General features: G+C 38.7%; 1 protein-coding gene across 11 annotated transcripts in view; it reads right to left on the bottom strand.

Annotated features, from left to right (window-relative positions):
- The window catches only part of l(1)G0196 (inositol hexakisphosphate and diphosphoinositol-pentakisphosphate kinase), a 543939-nt gene that overhangs the window by 36879 nt on the left and 492275 nt on the right, over positions 1-14785 (bottom strand). The window lies entirely within an intron of this gene.

The raw sequence follows: 14785 nt of genomic DNA on the forward strand, positions 1-14785 counted from the left end.
GACCCCTAGATGGGTCGAAACTAGTTCCATGTAATTTTAAAATATTGTGAATATATTTTGTATTGAATAGGTGGAGACCTTTACTGTGTTGTTACTCATATGTTATTCAAATTAATTTGTCTGGTCAGTGGCTGTTAGTAAATCTGGAAAATGATGAAGCATTTCCATCTAAAACCCTGTTTTTGGATGTATCGCAATTCCACAATAATGGTACCGTCAACCATCACAACATGTACAATTGGAGTGCTGACAATCCCCACTGGTTGTGACAGGCAGGCTATCAAGTGCAACAGGGAGTGAATGTATGATCTTGGGTGATCACTTTATTGGACCATATTTCTTCAAGGGCTATTCAATAGGCACACACTACCTGCATGCACTTTCTACACCATGGAATCCCACTTCTGCTAGAGCATGAACACTTGTTTAGCGACGAGGTTTCAACAGGAAGGAGCTCCACCACATTGGACGTTAGCCGTCCATCATCATCGTGAATTTCTTCCAGCGAGCCGGGTAGGATGTTTAAGAACGATGTGCCTCCATTTAACGGTGCTGGTATGCTTTTTTTCTCTCTAGGGCATCCTATGTTTCTCCTCTCTTCTCTAGGTCTTCTTTTATCTAATCTAACCACCTTTTTCCAGGGCGTCCAATTGGTCTTTGTCCTGGAACATTTTCAAGATACTTCCTTGGTGTGTGTCCTGGCCACTTCAGCCTTGTAACACAAAGCCTTTCTTCCATGGTCAGATTGACCTGCAGGTCTCTCTGTATCTGATCTTTCCTAACTCTGCCCTTCCTTGTTTTCTGTAGAGCTGATCTAAGGAACTTCATTTCAACAGCTTGCAGTTGACTTACTTCTCTTTTATGTATCATGCAACTCTCCAGACTATAAGTCATGACGGGCAGGAGACAGGTCTTAAACAGGGTCTGTTTAGCACTCTGAGGAACTCCCTTGTCCCATACTATGTTCCGTACTTGATGGAAGAAGTTTAATCCTTTTTTCACCCTGTTCAACACTTCGTTCTTAGCACTTCCATCATTTGACACTGTACTCCCCAGATATTTAAAGGTATTCACACATTCAATCTTCTCTCCCTCAAGGGTGAGGTTACAAGGTGTATTTGTCCTGCTAACTTTCATTACCACCGTTTTGCTCTTGCTCACAGTTAACTTATTTTCTTTAAACTTAGTGTTCCAAAGATCTAGTCTCCTCTGAACATCTCTCAGTTTCTCCCCAAATGGCAACATCATCAGCAAAAACAAATGCATTAAAAATCTCCCTCATTTCTTTAAGATCCTTTATAATAGTATCCACGAGTGAAATGAAGGGCAATGAAGAAAGAGAACTCCCTTTTCTTCTTGTTTTAAATAACTGAAATCTTTCATCTTCTACTTGCACACTACTTTCACAACCATCAAACAAGATTTGAACATTTTTAATTGGTGCTTCTGGATGTTATGTTTTATAAACATTTCCATATTTTTCCTCTCTCCACCCTGTCATATGCTTTTCCAAATCCAAAAACACTATTATCAAGTCCTTCCCTTTTCCCCACAAATTTTCCATTAGCTGGCCAAGAGAAAAAATTAAGTCTGTGGTTCCTCTATTTCTTCTAAATCCATGTTGTTCCTCTTCAAATTGATCTTCCACTATTTCTCTCAGTGCAATTCCTTCTACTTCCTTTTCTTTAAACAATGGTATTATAATTCCTTTTTTCCAGTCATCTGGCAACTTCTCTTTCCATATAACTCCCAGCGTTTGATGTAGCCACTGTATTCCAGGGATTCCAGCTGCCTTAATCATATCTGCTGTTAGTTCATCTCCTCCTGCTGACTTTCCACTTTTCATTTTCTTCAGGGCATTTTCTGTCTCTTTCCAAGCAACTGGAGGTTGTTCCTTCTCTAATTCATTGGTGACTTTGGTAACACTCCCCATTCAATAATTTTTCAAAATAATTTTTCATCTCTTCTCCGATTCCTACCATGTCTCGGATAATGATTCCGTCCACTATTTCAATGGCTTTAATTTCTTCCCTGTTTGAAGTTTTACTTTTCATTAACCCTTATAATATTTTCTGATTTCCTTTACTATCTTCCTCAATTCTTTGGGTGAACCATTTAGCGCAGGAGCCAGAAAATCCAGAGTGCCTTCGACAACTTCAGAAACCTGTAAATCGATAACACCAGCTACGCAACAGTGAAGAAGAATATCCATTCAAAGACGTGCTCATACGTGCATAAGCCTAGCAGGTCATCACTTCGAGCGCTTTCTAATATAACTAACCATTGTTCACTTTGGTGCCCCCCCACTAGCTATCTCATTTTGGTCCAACCCTGATAACATATCGGCCATTCTTATGGTCACATACACTTTTATTCACCGCAAATGTGCATGAAAGACTATATTTCACGGTACTTTAAGAGATGGTAAAACTAAATAAATCAAAAAATAAAAGAATATTCCTGCCCCAGACTTGAACCTATCACATGCAACTGTAGGGTTCGACTTGCTCTTACGATTCACGTTATACTGCATGGCGTGTAGATTACAGCTCGTGGGACAGTTTTAACACAGCCGCAATGTCCGCTTTGTGCTGTCATTTACATATCAAATCATTTAGACAGCTTCCTATTTTTTGTGTCGGCCATAAATACTAATATATCCATTTTACTGTGTTTACTGTGCTACCAGGACAGGCATTTTCAGGACGACATAAAACAGCAGTTTGCATAAAACAATACTGGTAAGGGCAGCTGATTCACCTGGTATAAAGATACCATTGTTCAATAAATAAAGGAAAGACTTCACAATGCAAGGTCCACAGTGTAGGCCAGCAGATCTCAGGTTCAAAACCGACAGAGGTAGGAGTCCATTCAACATTCCGCAGTGGCACATTCGGTGTTTGACAACTTAGAGATCTGTTTCTCTGCCATCTGGTAAAATAAAATGAAATATCGAAGTTCATATGCAGGCACACGGTAGCTGGGGGCGTAGGATTATTATTATTATTGTTGTTGTTGTTATTATTATCAATTACGTGAGTGATATATCTTAATTGCACACAATGTACAATATACCTAATCCTGCTAATCAATATAAATACTTGAAAATAAACACACATAATTTACTTTTGAGGTGAAATGTAAAGTAATTTTAATGAATTAGGACTAACAATACAATAAAGTGATTAACACAAATTAATGACTGTTAATGTTTGAATCACGTAAGGGTGGCAGTTGCCCATGACAAAGACATGGAAGACTGAATACTCCAAGTACTCATGTGGTGATGTCATGGTTGATAGACCTCGATCCTGTCTGTACAGCAGTTGAATGTACAACTCTACCAGGAAGGAAAGAGAGAGATTGTTCCATGTTTTATTTCAATTTCTATACAAATATATAGGGCCGATTTCAGAAACGGTATTTAGACGATGTCTACGGTTAAACACTGCCTAAGTATGGCTGCCGCATTGCAGAGACGTTATTTATCACTTAGACACTGTCTAAAACTGGTTTTCAACCGGTCATGTTTAAACACTGCCGAGAGCACTGTTTAACCTCAAATGAGAGGAGTGAATCACAATCAGAGGTTATGTACCATGAAACATGTAATTTGTATTATCATGTTGAGACGATTCCGGGAAGAAAGGTTAGTCTGCCGGCCTCTTTGTGGATCGCCCGCTGATAAATCGCAGCAATTCGTTTGGCATGTATGGAAAGAGATATCTTAAAATAAGACTTATTTCTTGAGACTGAAAAAGGGACAGTCCGTAACTGTCAACGTGAATACAATTCTTGGCAACCGATATAATATTATATACATGGGGTAATTTCCATAGAATTATAGGTCACTTCAACTACCTACATATAAGAACTACGTGTCCCGTTGTCAGAGGGCTGTTACATACATAAACCAGGAGGGATTCACTTATATTTACTGCCAAGTAAAAACACATAGTAGTGAAAACTAAAAAGTAGGTTGTATGGGGTATATATAAATAATCGTATAAGTCTTTGGCAACTATCAGATAGGAAAAGGCAAGTGGTGGCGATGGTGGTGATTATTGTTTAAAGAGGACTGGGGAAGAAGAGTCGTGGCCATAATAACAGCCCTAGTATTTGCCTGATGTAAAACTACGGAAAACTATCTTCAGGGCTGCCGATGATGCGTTTCGAACCTACGATCTCCAGAATGCAAGCTATATCTATATGGGCCGTACAAAACACTCTGTTACACATTACTATTGCTTCATCTTCCCTTCGTCGAAGCTACCGAATTTATGAGTAGATTACACTCACTGTAACAATGCTATAATCAAAGCTACACTTCCCCGTACGGTGGCGTGTCGCTTTAGTGTCAATAATATTATGATGAGATTTAATTTCCACTGAAAGCGATACTCTTATCTGTGGGCACGTCATGCTCATGCCTAGCCATATTTGAGTAACGTGTAGGAAGACAAACAGCTGACTGGCATTCGGCGCAAGCACAGACGAATTTCATTGGTTGCGACAAGCAAAGAGTTGCATGAAAGATACTTCTGTCTCCATTTTCAAACCGAAATTGAAACTTTAAGCCATGTCTAGTTAAACATCGACTGAACATTGTTTATGCAATGGAAGATCATGCTCGATTTAGACGTTGTTTATGTAGACGTTGTCTAAGGCTTAAAACTAGTCATTGTTTCTGCAATTGGTCCCCAGCATAATATACAACTGTCATAGCGAAAGCTGATTTGGATTTTAACGTGTTTGTTTGTTTGTTGGCAATTAGATCTGCTGCCTTTCCCCGCACCCAGGTGTGGATGTGGTCGTGTTTAACTGCAGGTTTCCACGGCAGTTGATAGTGTGGTGGGTTCAGAGTATTTGTATTGAGACAAACAGCAAGCCACAAGAATTAATCACGAGGCAAAAATCTCCAACCCAGGCAGGAAACAAACCCAGGATTTTCTCAACTAATAGTCACGATGATGACCATTCAGCTATGCTAAGAGAAACTGTTGCTGTCTCCTGTGTATAAAAAATTGTAGCACTTAAGAAAGATGTCTAAATCCTACAAATAACACTAGCCATTAACAAACTCCTTGAATCATTTGGAAAAGTTTCAAGGCAAGGTGAGACAAAACTGTTAAATAGTTTTTATATAAACTGTATATTGCAAACTTTAACTCAAGAATATAGTCAAAACAAAATTACTACTAATGCCAAAACTAACAATATTTATCCAAATAGAATGAATAATTTTAGCGTATTACAAACTGAGACTACTAACTAAATTAAATAAGTTGATACCCTGCCTGGTGCCGGTCGCGCGGTTTAGGGGTTGCATGCTTGCCTCTTACCCAAAGATCCTGAGATCGATTCTTTGCCAGTATACAGTTCAGGACAGCAGTTTGTTGGACGTACTGTTGCAAACGCATTGCATTATGGAAAGCACATCAAAAAGGAGAAGTGGCGAAAATTTACAATCCTTTAAAACGGACTGGGAATTGAATTTCTTTTTCACACCCAACGGAAACCATTCTAAAGGCTTATTATGCCATCGGACTATAAGAGGACACAGGAATTTAGAATAGAATAGAATAGAATAAATGTCTTTATTGGCGTAGTTAAAGCCATTGGGCCTTCTCTTACACTAAACCAATTAGTATATATTAAAGTCATAAGTAATACTACCGTAATTAATACTAGAAGACACAAAACACAATCAAAATACAACTGAAATAAAATTCCATCACAGTAAAAAATACATACAACAGCAATAATGATAAAAATAAAAACAATAATAATAGCTAGTAATGATATTGTAGTAGCACGATCACTGAAAGGCCAGAAATTCACAGGTCACTCAAATCCTGTTGTACCTCTTAACGCTCTTTTAAATGACAATGTAGTTGGTATTCCTCTGACGTCGTCCGGTAAACGATTCCATTCTTGTGCGGCAAACACCGAGAATGAGCTGTTATATGCGGCAGTTCGATGGTGAGGGATGATGAGCAGGTAGAATGTTTGAGCCCTAGTATGTCTGTCATGAACATTTGAGAAGTAATGGAAACGCGAAGAAAGGTAAGATGGGGAAGATGTAGTAAGAACTCGATGGAGGAGTGACAAAGTATGATGGTTACGATGAACATGGAGTCGCGACAACTCTAATTTTAGGAAAGATGGTGATACATGGTCATATTTTCTTAAATTGCATATATATCTCACACCTGCATTTTGAGCGCGCTGTAGCCTTAGGGAAAATTGCGGCCTGACATCACTGAAAACAACATCACAATAGTCAAAATGAGGCATTACAAGAGCTTCAATTAATTTCCTCTTAAGCTTTATTGGAAATATATGTTTATATTTATATAAAGAATGTAAAGCTGAGTAAACTTCTTGACAGATATGCAAGACATGTGCAGACCAAGTCATGCGTTCGTCCATGATAACACTGAGATTCTTCACTTTTTTTTAAAAAATGGCACCCGGTAATGACGACGTAATGTTTTATCCTCCGAGTAAATTAACCGCAAAATGTGACGAAAAGTGCGGAAAATGTCAAAGATTAGTAAAAAATGGAATGTTGTGTGATTCATGTGATCGATGGTGGCATTGTAAGTGCGGAAATTGCCCTAGAGACGTAAAAACTAATGAAAATGTTGACTGGATTTGTGAGCAGTGTGTTCGGAAGGTTGTTGTTGGCGACGGCGTTGACGAAGCACCGAAAACAATCGATGAGGAATATAAAAGTGCATTAGAAATGATAAACATTCTAAAAAAGGACAATGAGACTCAAAGTTGAAAATCAAGAATTAAAAGAAAGGCTGCGATCACTAGAATTTGGGACTGACCATTCTTCGAGTGATATACTGGTACCAGTAACAAACTCGAGCACGTGGTGTCGAGTAGTTCGTGGATGGCCGGCTAAGAAGAAATCTACAACTGAATTTCTGGAAATAAACATCAGAAATAGGTTTTCTGTCCTAAATAATTTAATTCTGGAAGAAAGTATTGCGCGCGTGAAACCAAATCATCGCGATCCGCTGCCGTTGCCGTGCCAAGTTTAAAATTTAGGCTTAGAATTCAGATTCAAGACCCAGTTAGGCCTAAATCAGCGAAGGTAGCTGTGTTTGGTGATAGCCAAGGAAGGGGAATTGCGGGAGTGATTAACGACGAGAATATAGCAGCAACCGGAGAAATATATCCAGGAGCTTCTATCAGCAGTGTTCTGGAAAATGTAGAAGCAGCAACTAGGAACTTCGGGAGCGGCGATGCAGTGCTTATCATCGGTGGGACGAACAACGTAGCTCACGACGACGCCAAGAATGTGAGATCACAACTTAAACATACACTAGGGAAGCTAACCCACACTAATGTCTTTGTAGTGAACGTGCCCCACAGGCATGATTTGAGTAGAGACTCATGTGTGAACACTGAAGTGGACAAGGTCAATACAGATATTGTTAAAATTTGTAAACATTTTCGGAATACTCAGGTTACTGAATTCAGCAGTTTTGAGAGATACTGTTATACAAAACATGGCGTCCATCGAAACAATTCAGGTAAACGAAAGATAGCAAATATTGTTCTAGATTTTATTAACCTTAAGATATGTACTGTAAAACAGGCAATTCCCTTGAGTTATAATACTGACCAGGAAAACTAGTAGAAAGAGCCAGCTGTACTTCTGGCTCAGTCAACTAGAAAAAGAAACTCAGGATAGTAAGGAATTTCAAGTTACCCAATTGCAACAGTCAAGTTTTAGGGAGGAAGGGGGTCTGAGATTGCTCTTGGTAAACTGTCAAAGTGTAGTAAATAAACAATTAAAATTCAGTACATTGATGGAATCTTATGAGACTGATGTAGTGATAGGAGTGGAATCGTGGTTGAAAGAAGGGCTGGGTAATAGAGAAGTATTTCCAGAAGGGTACACAGTCTATCGTAGAGACCGAGGAGATAAAAAGGGAGAGGAGGTGTTTATTCTGGTGGGGGAAACTTACTGTTCACATGAATGGTTTACCGATGAAAGGGATGAAATATTAGGGATAAAATTAGTTTGTGATAATATGAAGGAGGTGGGAATTATAGGAACATACAGGCCTGGAAGAGAGGAAAGAGACATGGAAATCTTTGAGAAAATAATAATTATACTCATAAAAACAATAATAATGATATGGTAATAATTGGGGGAGCTAAATTTGCCTGAAGTTGAATGGAATGGAGCTGCAAGTGAAGCCCATGAACAGAAACTGGCAAATAAGTTAATTTGGGAGGGAGGATTTACACAAGTAGTACAAGAACCAACTCGTCTCAATAACTTACCAGATGTATTCTTGGTTAATCCACGGGAAATTGTTGATAAAACTGAGGTAATTGAAGGAATAGGAGACCATACGGCTGTAATAATGGATGTAGGACTCGTACCAAAAAGGCTTAATAAGAGGGTTACACAAGACAAGAAATTGTACAGAAAAACTAAAGTTGATGAATTTGGGACATACCTTAAATCACAATTCAGTTGTTGGATAAGTGAAGGGAGTAATGTGGATACACTTTGGGCTAAATTCAAAGGAATCGTTTGGGAAGGAGAGAAGAGATTTGTACCTGTTAAGAAGGGTAAAATGACCTCAGACACTGTTTATTATACAAGGGAAATAATAAAATTAAAAAGAAAATGTAGAATAGTAAACAGGAAAATCAAAGAGGGTAGGGAGAGTAGAGAAACTAGAAAACAGCTAATGAGGGAACTGAATAGAGTGAAAAAGGAAGCAAAAGAGAATTATATGAATGGTATACTTCAAGAGGGTAATGACCACAAAGGGAAATGGAAAAAGCTGTATTCATATATCAGGAATCAAAAAGGAAAAGGAATCCAAATTCCTACAATGGTGGGAGAAGGGGGTGAACACTATTTAACAGATACTGAGAAAGCAAACCTATTTAGTAGGGAATTCAGAGATTCGGTAGATGATTGTCAAGAGTTGGAAACCGAAACAGAAGATAGAGAGGGAGAGACACAGAGGGAAACAAGAAGCTTCTCATTCACAAATCAAGATATTTTCAGAGAAATCCAACTGCTTCAGCAAGGAAAAGCAGTAGGAAGTGATCAAATTACGGGGGAGGTATTAAAGACAATGGGGTGGTACATAGTGCCTTATTTAGAATTTCTCTTTGACTATGTCATAAATAATAGTGTAATACCAAAGGAATGGAAGGAATCTATAATAATACCAATTTATAAAGGAAAGGGTGATAAAAGGAAACCACAGAACTACAGACCAATCAGCCTGACCAGTGTAGTTTGTAAAATACTGGAGAGTTTAATATTAAAGTACATCAGAGGAATATGTGATGATAAAAATTGGTTCATGAGGAGCCAGTATGGATTTAGAAAGAAATTTTCTTGTGAGGCACAACTGGTGGGATTTCAGCAGGACATATCAGATCAATTGGATTCAGGAGGTCAGTTAGATTGCATAGCCATAGATCTTTCCAAAGCCTTTGATAGAGTGGAACATGGAATATTATTAAAGAAATTGGAGGGAATAGGATTGGAAGTAAGGGTTACACGTTGAATAAAAACATTTCTAAATTCAAGGGTTCAGAAACTCAAAGTAGGAAATAATGTATCTCAGGAAGAGAAAGTTTGGAAGGGAATTGCACAGGGTAGTATAATCGGTCCGTTACTTTTCTTAATATACGCAACAATATAACATCAAAAATAAGTTTGTATGCAGATGACATAATTGTTTATAGGGAAATAAACAACATTGAGGATTGTTCAGAATTACAAAGGGACCTTGAAAGTATCCAACAATGGGTTGAAGAAAATAATATGAAGGTTAATGGAGGCAAATCAACTGTTACAACTTTTACAAACAGGAGCTTTAAAACTGAATTTGAATATAGTTTGGATGAGGTAGTTATCCCAAAAGATGGCAAGTGCAAATACTTAGGTGTGAGATTTGAAAGTAATTTGCACTGGAAGGGTCATGTTGATGACATTGTTGGGAAAGCATACAGATCGTTACATGTCATAATGAGGCTACTTAAAGGATGCAACAAAGAATTAAAAGAAAAAAGTTATTTGAGTATGGTTCGTCCATTATTGGAATATGCAAAGAGTGTTTGGGATCCTCACCAAGAATACCTAATAAAAGAAATAGATAGTGTGCAGAGGAAAGCAGCAAGATTTGTAACAGGGGATTTCAGGAGAAAGAGTAGTGTATCAGAAATGTTAAAGAACTTGGGTGGGAAACTTTAAGTAAGAGAAGGGAGAAAACTAGACTTATAGGATTATATACAGCTTATACAAGAGAAGAAGCATGGGGAGATATCCGTGAGAGGCTTCAGTTGGAAAATAATTATATCGGCAGGACTGACCACAAATATAAAATTAGAAGGAATTTTAGCAGAAGCGATTGGGGTAAATTTTAATTCATTGGGAAGGGTGTGAAGGAGTGGAACAGTTTACCAGGGGTAGTGTGATCCTTTTCCAAAATCTGTACAGATATTCAAGAAGAGAATAAACAGCAACAGAGAAAATAAATGAAGTGTTAGAGGGCATTCGACCAGTGCAGGTTATTGTAAATAAAAAAATGTGTGTGAATAAATTAATTCCATCCCCTGGTCTAAGGAGTTTGGACAGCCAAAGTAGGGGACTGCCTGTAGGGGTGAAGTACAGTGGGGACTTCGAGGGCCCTGGGACCGCTACGGTAGCTGTGAAGGCCCTTCAGGAACTCTGAAAAGTGGTGGCAAAAGGGGCTCTGGTTAAGACGCAGCAGGTCGTTATGCTACTTAGGTTCCAGAACGGGTAAAAAAAAAAAAAGTTAATAAGTAAATAAACGCAATGTAAATATTAATCTTATACCAGTTGTATAGTATCATTTGAAGTAATTCCACATATTGTATATCAGTTGACTATATTTGTAAGTAGTACAGGAGATATTATAAGTAGAATTTTGTAAACAATATAAATTTATTAAGGATGAGCTGTGTGTTTAATAGAAAACATTGTTAGCGTAAATTGTATAATATTGTATTATAGGAAAATTTTTTCTCTTGTTAATTTAATATTTAATGCTTGACAATAATGTATTTTAGTGTACCATTTGCCACCGAGGTAGACACCTCATTTGTAAGCAAAGAGATTTTGATTTGATTTGAAAAGGAATTGAAACATCCTGCAGGATTACTCTTGGCAAAGGACGTTTAGTTATACTTGTTATTTGACTTTGATGGCCAAGAAGGATTACTTGCGACTTTGTAGGGTTCAATTTCAGGCCGTGCACAGCAGACCAATCACTAACAGACTGTAAGTCAATATTTAGTAAGTCGATATTTTCCTGGAGGTCTCATGCTGTAGAGTCTGTGAGAGTTGAAGATCGTCAGCGTACATATGGTATTTGCAGTGTCTTAAATTCAATGATATGTCATTCACAAAGAGTGTGAAAAGAAGAGGACCAAGTACAGAGTCTTGAGGGACTCCTCTCTTCACGAGGCGCCATGATTCCATTATTACCTTTCACACATTGTTGACGTCCATGAAGATAAGAATGCATCCAAGCAATCGTACTCTGAGAAAAATGTAGAGCCTTCAGTTTTACAAGTAAAATGTCAATGTCTACGCTTATGTTACATACTATCCACTTCATATCCGTATCGACTATATGATCCAATTAATTGAAGGAACAAGAATCCACCTGATCGATACTTTCACTTTTATTTAGCCTTAGCCTTAAGCTAAGAACAGTCTCACAATTTTCTTAAAAGCTAATTTTACTTTTGCCAAATGTAAGCAGCTGATGATGAATGCAATGCATTCGAAACATGTTCTGAACTTTTAATCTAATGTCTATTGAAATAGCCTAAGGCTAAATAAAAGTGAAAGTATCGATCAGGTGGATTCTTGTTCCTTCAATTAATTGAATGTCTACGCTGTCAAAAGCTTAACTGTAATCTAGTAGTACCAGAACTGTGAATCGTCCTCTGTCTATTGCTTGTCTAACATCCTCAGTCACTTTAAGTAAGGCTGTAGTTGTACTATGTCCTTGTCAGAAACCGGACTGGAGTGGATTAAGGAGATTGTGCGTTCAAAGGTATTCAGACATTTGTGTATGGACTACATATTCTAAGATTTTAGATAAAGCTGATAAAATACAGATTGGACGATAGTCTCACTCGTTCGAAGGCGTTTGACTTTTCGGAAGAGGTAGCACAATAACCTTCTTCCAGAGATTTGGATATGTGGAGTATAGAAGAGAGAAATTGATTATATGAGTTAAGGTTGGTAATATACAATCAAGAATTAGTTTGACCATGTCAGTCCTAATGTCATCATTTCCTTTTGCTTTTGTGCTTATTCTGAGGACAGCTTTTCTGACTTGGAGGGGGCGTCACGTGACTGAAATAGAATTTCTCTGTGTCAGGGGTAGGGTGTGTACCATAATAATTCGTAAGTCTCTGTTTGTCGTCAGGTCGTATTGCGGAGCAGTTAGCAGTAAAGTACTCGTTAAGAGTCTCGAGAGGTATTGTAATTTCTTCTCTGGTCTTGTTCTTCGTAAGTTGAAGCTTATTAATAGATTTCCAAAATGTCGTCACTGTTCTACTGTCAGGCGTAATTAAACTAAGCGTGTCGCAGTTTAGCATTTTGGATTTGTTGTGTTGTCTTATTTCGTAACTTCCTATATTCCTCAAAGTTTTGTACGGTAGGGTCCTTTTTGTACTGTCTGTGAGCGTAGTCTCTGTTTCATTAGTTGTCTAATTTTGTCATTTAACCACGGGGAGGGTCCTTTCGATATTCTCGTTCGCCGCTTTGGGGCATGCTTGTCAAATAGTTCCGTTACTTTGCTATTAAAGAAGTCAACTTTGTCATCTAGATCGTTATAGTTTGTTTATGTCATGCCAGGATATTTTTCCTGCGTCCTCTAAGAGTCTATCTTTATTTGTATTTTTCAATGGCCGATAGGTGATAAATTTCTGGGAGGGTTTCGGTGGCCGGAGGTTATACGAGATATATATTGCGTCATGTGCAGATATACCAGGTACAGAGGTTTGACCAACATTGAGAACTCTGTCCGAGTTGCTGGTAACTATAAGATCTAATAGTGTGTGCGAATGAGATGTATGGTGAGTCAGAGAGAGAGGGAAGATTTCCATATTATAGGCTTGAAACAATGTTTTGAGTCGTGTGGATTCGGAAGAAGTTGCGTCAGTTGAGTCCATATTGAAATCTCCCATAATTATTGTGCGAGGGTAGTCTGGCAGTAATTTAGTTAAGTCAGCTTCAAAATCCTCTAAGTGACCTGCATTCGGAGGTTTGTAAACTACTCCTACAAGGGCTTTAATCCCGTTCGTTGTTATTTCTATGAACATGTATTATGGTTTTCTCTCATACCTGCCTGGTGAATGACCTAACAACTTAGGTTTGAGGCTAGTTAGGAAATAGCCATATACCCCTCCACCCCGTTTGTGAGTGCGGTCATTTCTCAGAAGCAAGTAGCCCTCAAGATCACACAAAGAAGACTGGCTATTATCTGTTAACCATGACTCAGACACTAGCAGGACATGGGAAACAGGTGGAGTGAATATTTCTACAATCTCGTCCATTCGCTTGGCTGCTAAAATACTTTGTGTGTTTATATGACAGACATGTAGGGCTCTGGGAGGTTGCGAGACGAAATTCTTGAGGATACTAGCGGTACTTTGGTCAAGGTTTGCACTAGAGGGTGAGGGGAGTGGGGACAGCGGAAGGACGGGAGAGGGTAACTGGTCTGAGGCGACATAAGGTAGCTGTTGAATTTACTGTAGAGCGTCATTATAACGCTGTTGACAAAGAAAAATATGACGCGTTAGTAGGTAAAGAACGTGAAGCAAGGCTTAGGGATCTAAAAAACATGTGATCGCAGTCAGCACCCAGATTCTGATGTAAGTTAAACATTTGAAAACATATTTTAAGATCCAATTTTCTGTGACTCACAAATGCAGTATGTTCAGTAAGTGTCCTTCTCTCCTACTTTCAGGAAAATTATCTTGACTCACTTGCATTATGAGCTAGTTACAACTGAAACCGTACAGTGTTCTGTACAGCTCATTGGAATTATAGGTGCCTTTCTACTTCATTAAAATCACTCCTAAAGGTCGCGTCATTGGTAGTAGTATGGGCGATGGGGATCGAGCGGCGTCCGGCCAGAATGGAACCCGCGAAAGAGCGCTTGGAAAACAAAGGGAAGACTGAGCAGGAGCCAAGCCCCCGCGAAAAGACCCTCTCAACTTGCAGAGAGAGCTAGAAGAGGACGCGATGCTGGAGTAGTCAGATACGCCCCGAGGTGTGGCTTAGCTTCCCAGAGTTCCAGACTAACATAAGGAACTTCCGGTTTTTTATGCACGTGTTACGGGTGCCAACGTCGGATTTTGGCACGTAAAAATGGGATGATATTTTGATCCAGACATAGGAAAATTATGTGAGACACACCAATGAATAGAGCTAAATTTTCTGCGTTTCCCAGACTAAAAATATGTAATAATTTATTCAGGGGAAAAAATGAGGTCACCAGCTGTCCAGATTTAACATATTGCTAACACATGTGACGCGAGAGCGTCATCCACATGCGATCACTAGTTTTTTAAATCCGTAAGGGACGCTAATGAATTAATCAAAGGCGGGAAGCAAATTGCATAAAAACTGCCGATCGTAGGTCCAGCACGCCTTGCTCAAATCAAAGAGGAGATAGAGGGCTACCAGATGCACTATTTAAATGTCTTCAATTCTTGGTATGAAAGGAGCTCTTGTCCTTAA

The sequence above is a fragment of the Anabrus simplex genome, chromosome 5 (genome assembly GCF_040414725.1).
Source record: "Anabrus simplex isolate iqAnaSimp1 chromosome 5, ASM4041472v1, whole genome shotgun sequence".
NCBI classification, from domain to species: Eukaryota; Metazoa; Arthropoda; class Insecta; order Orthoptera; family Tettigoniidae; genus Anabrus; species Anabrus simplex.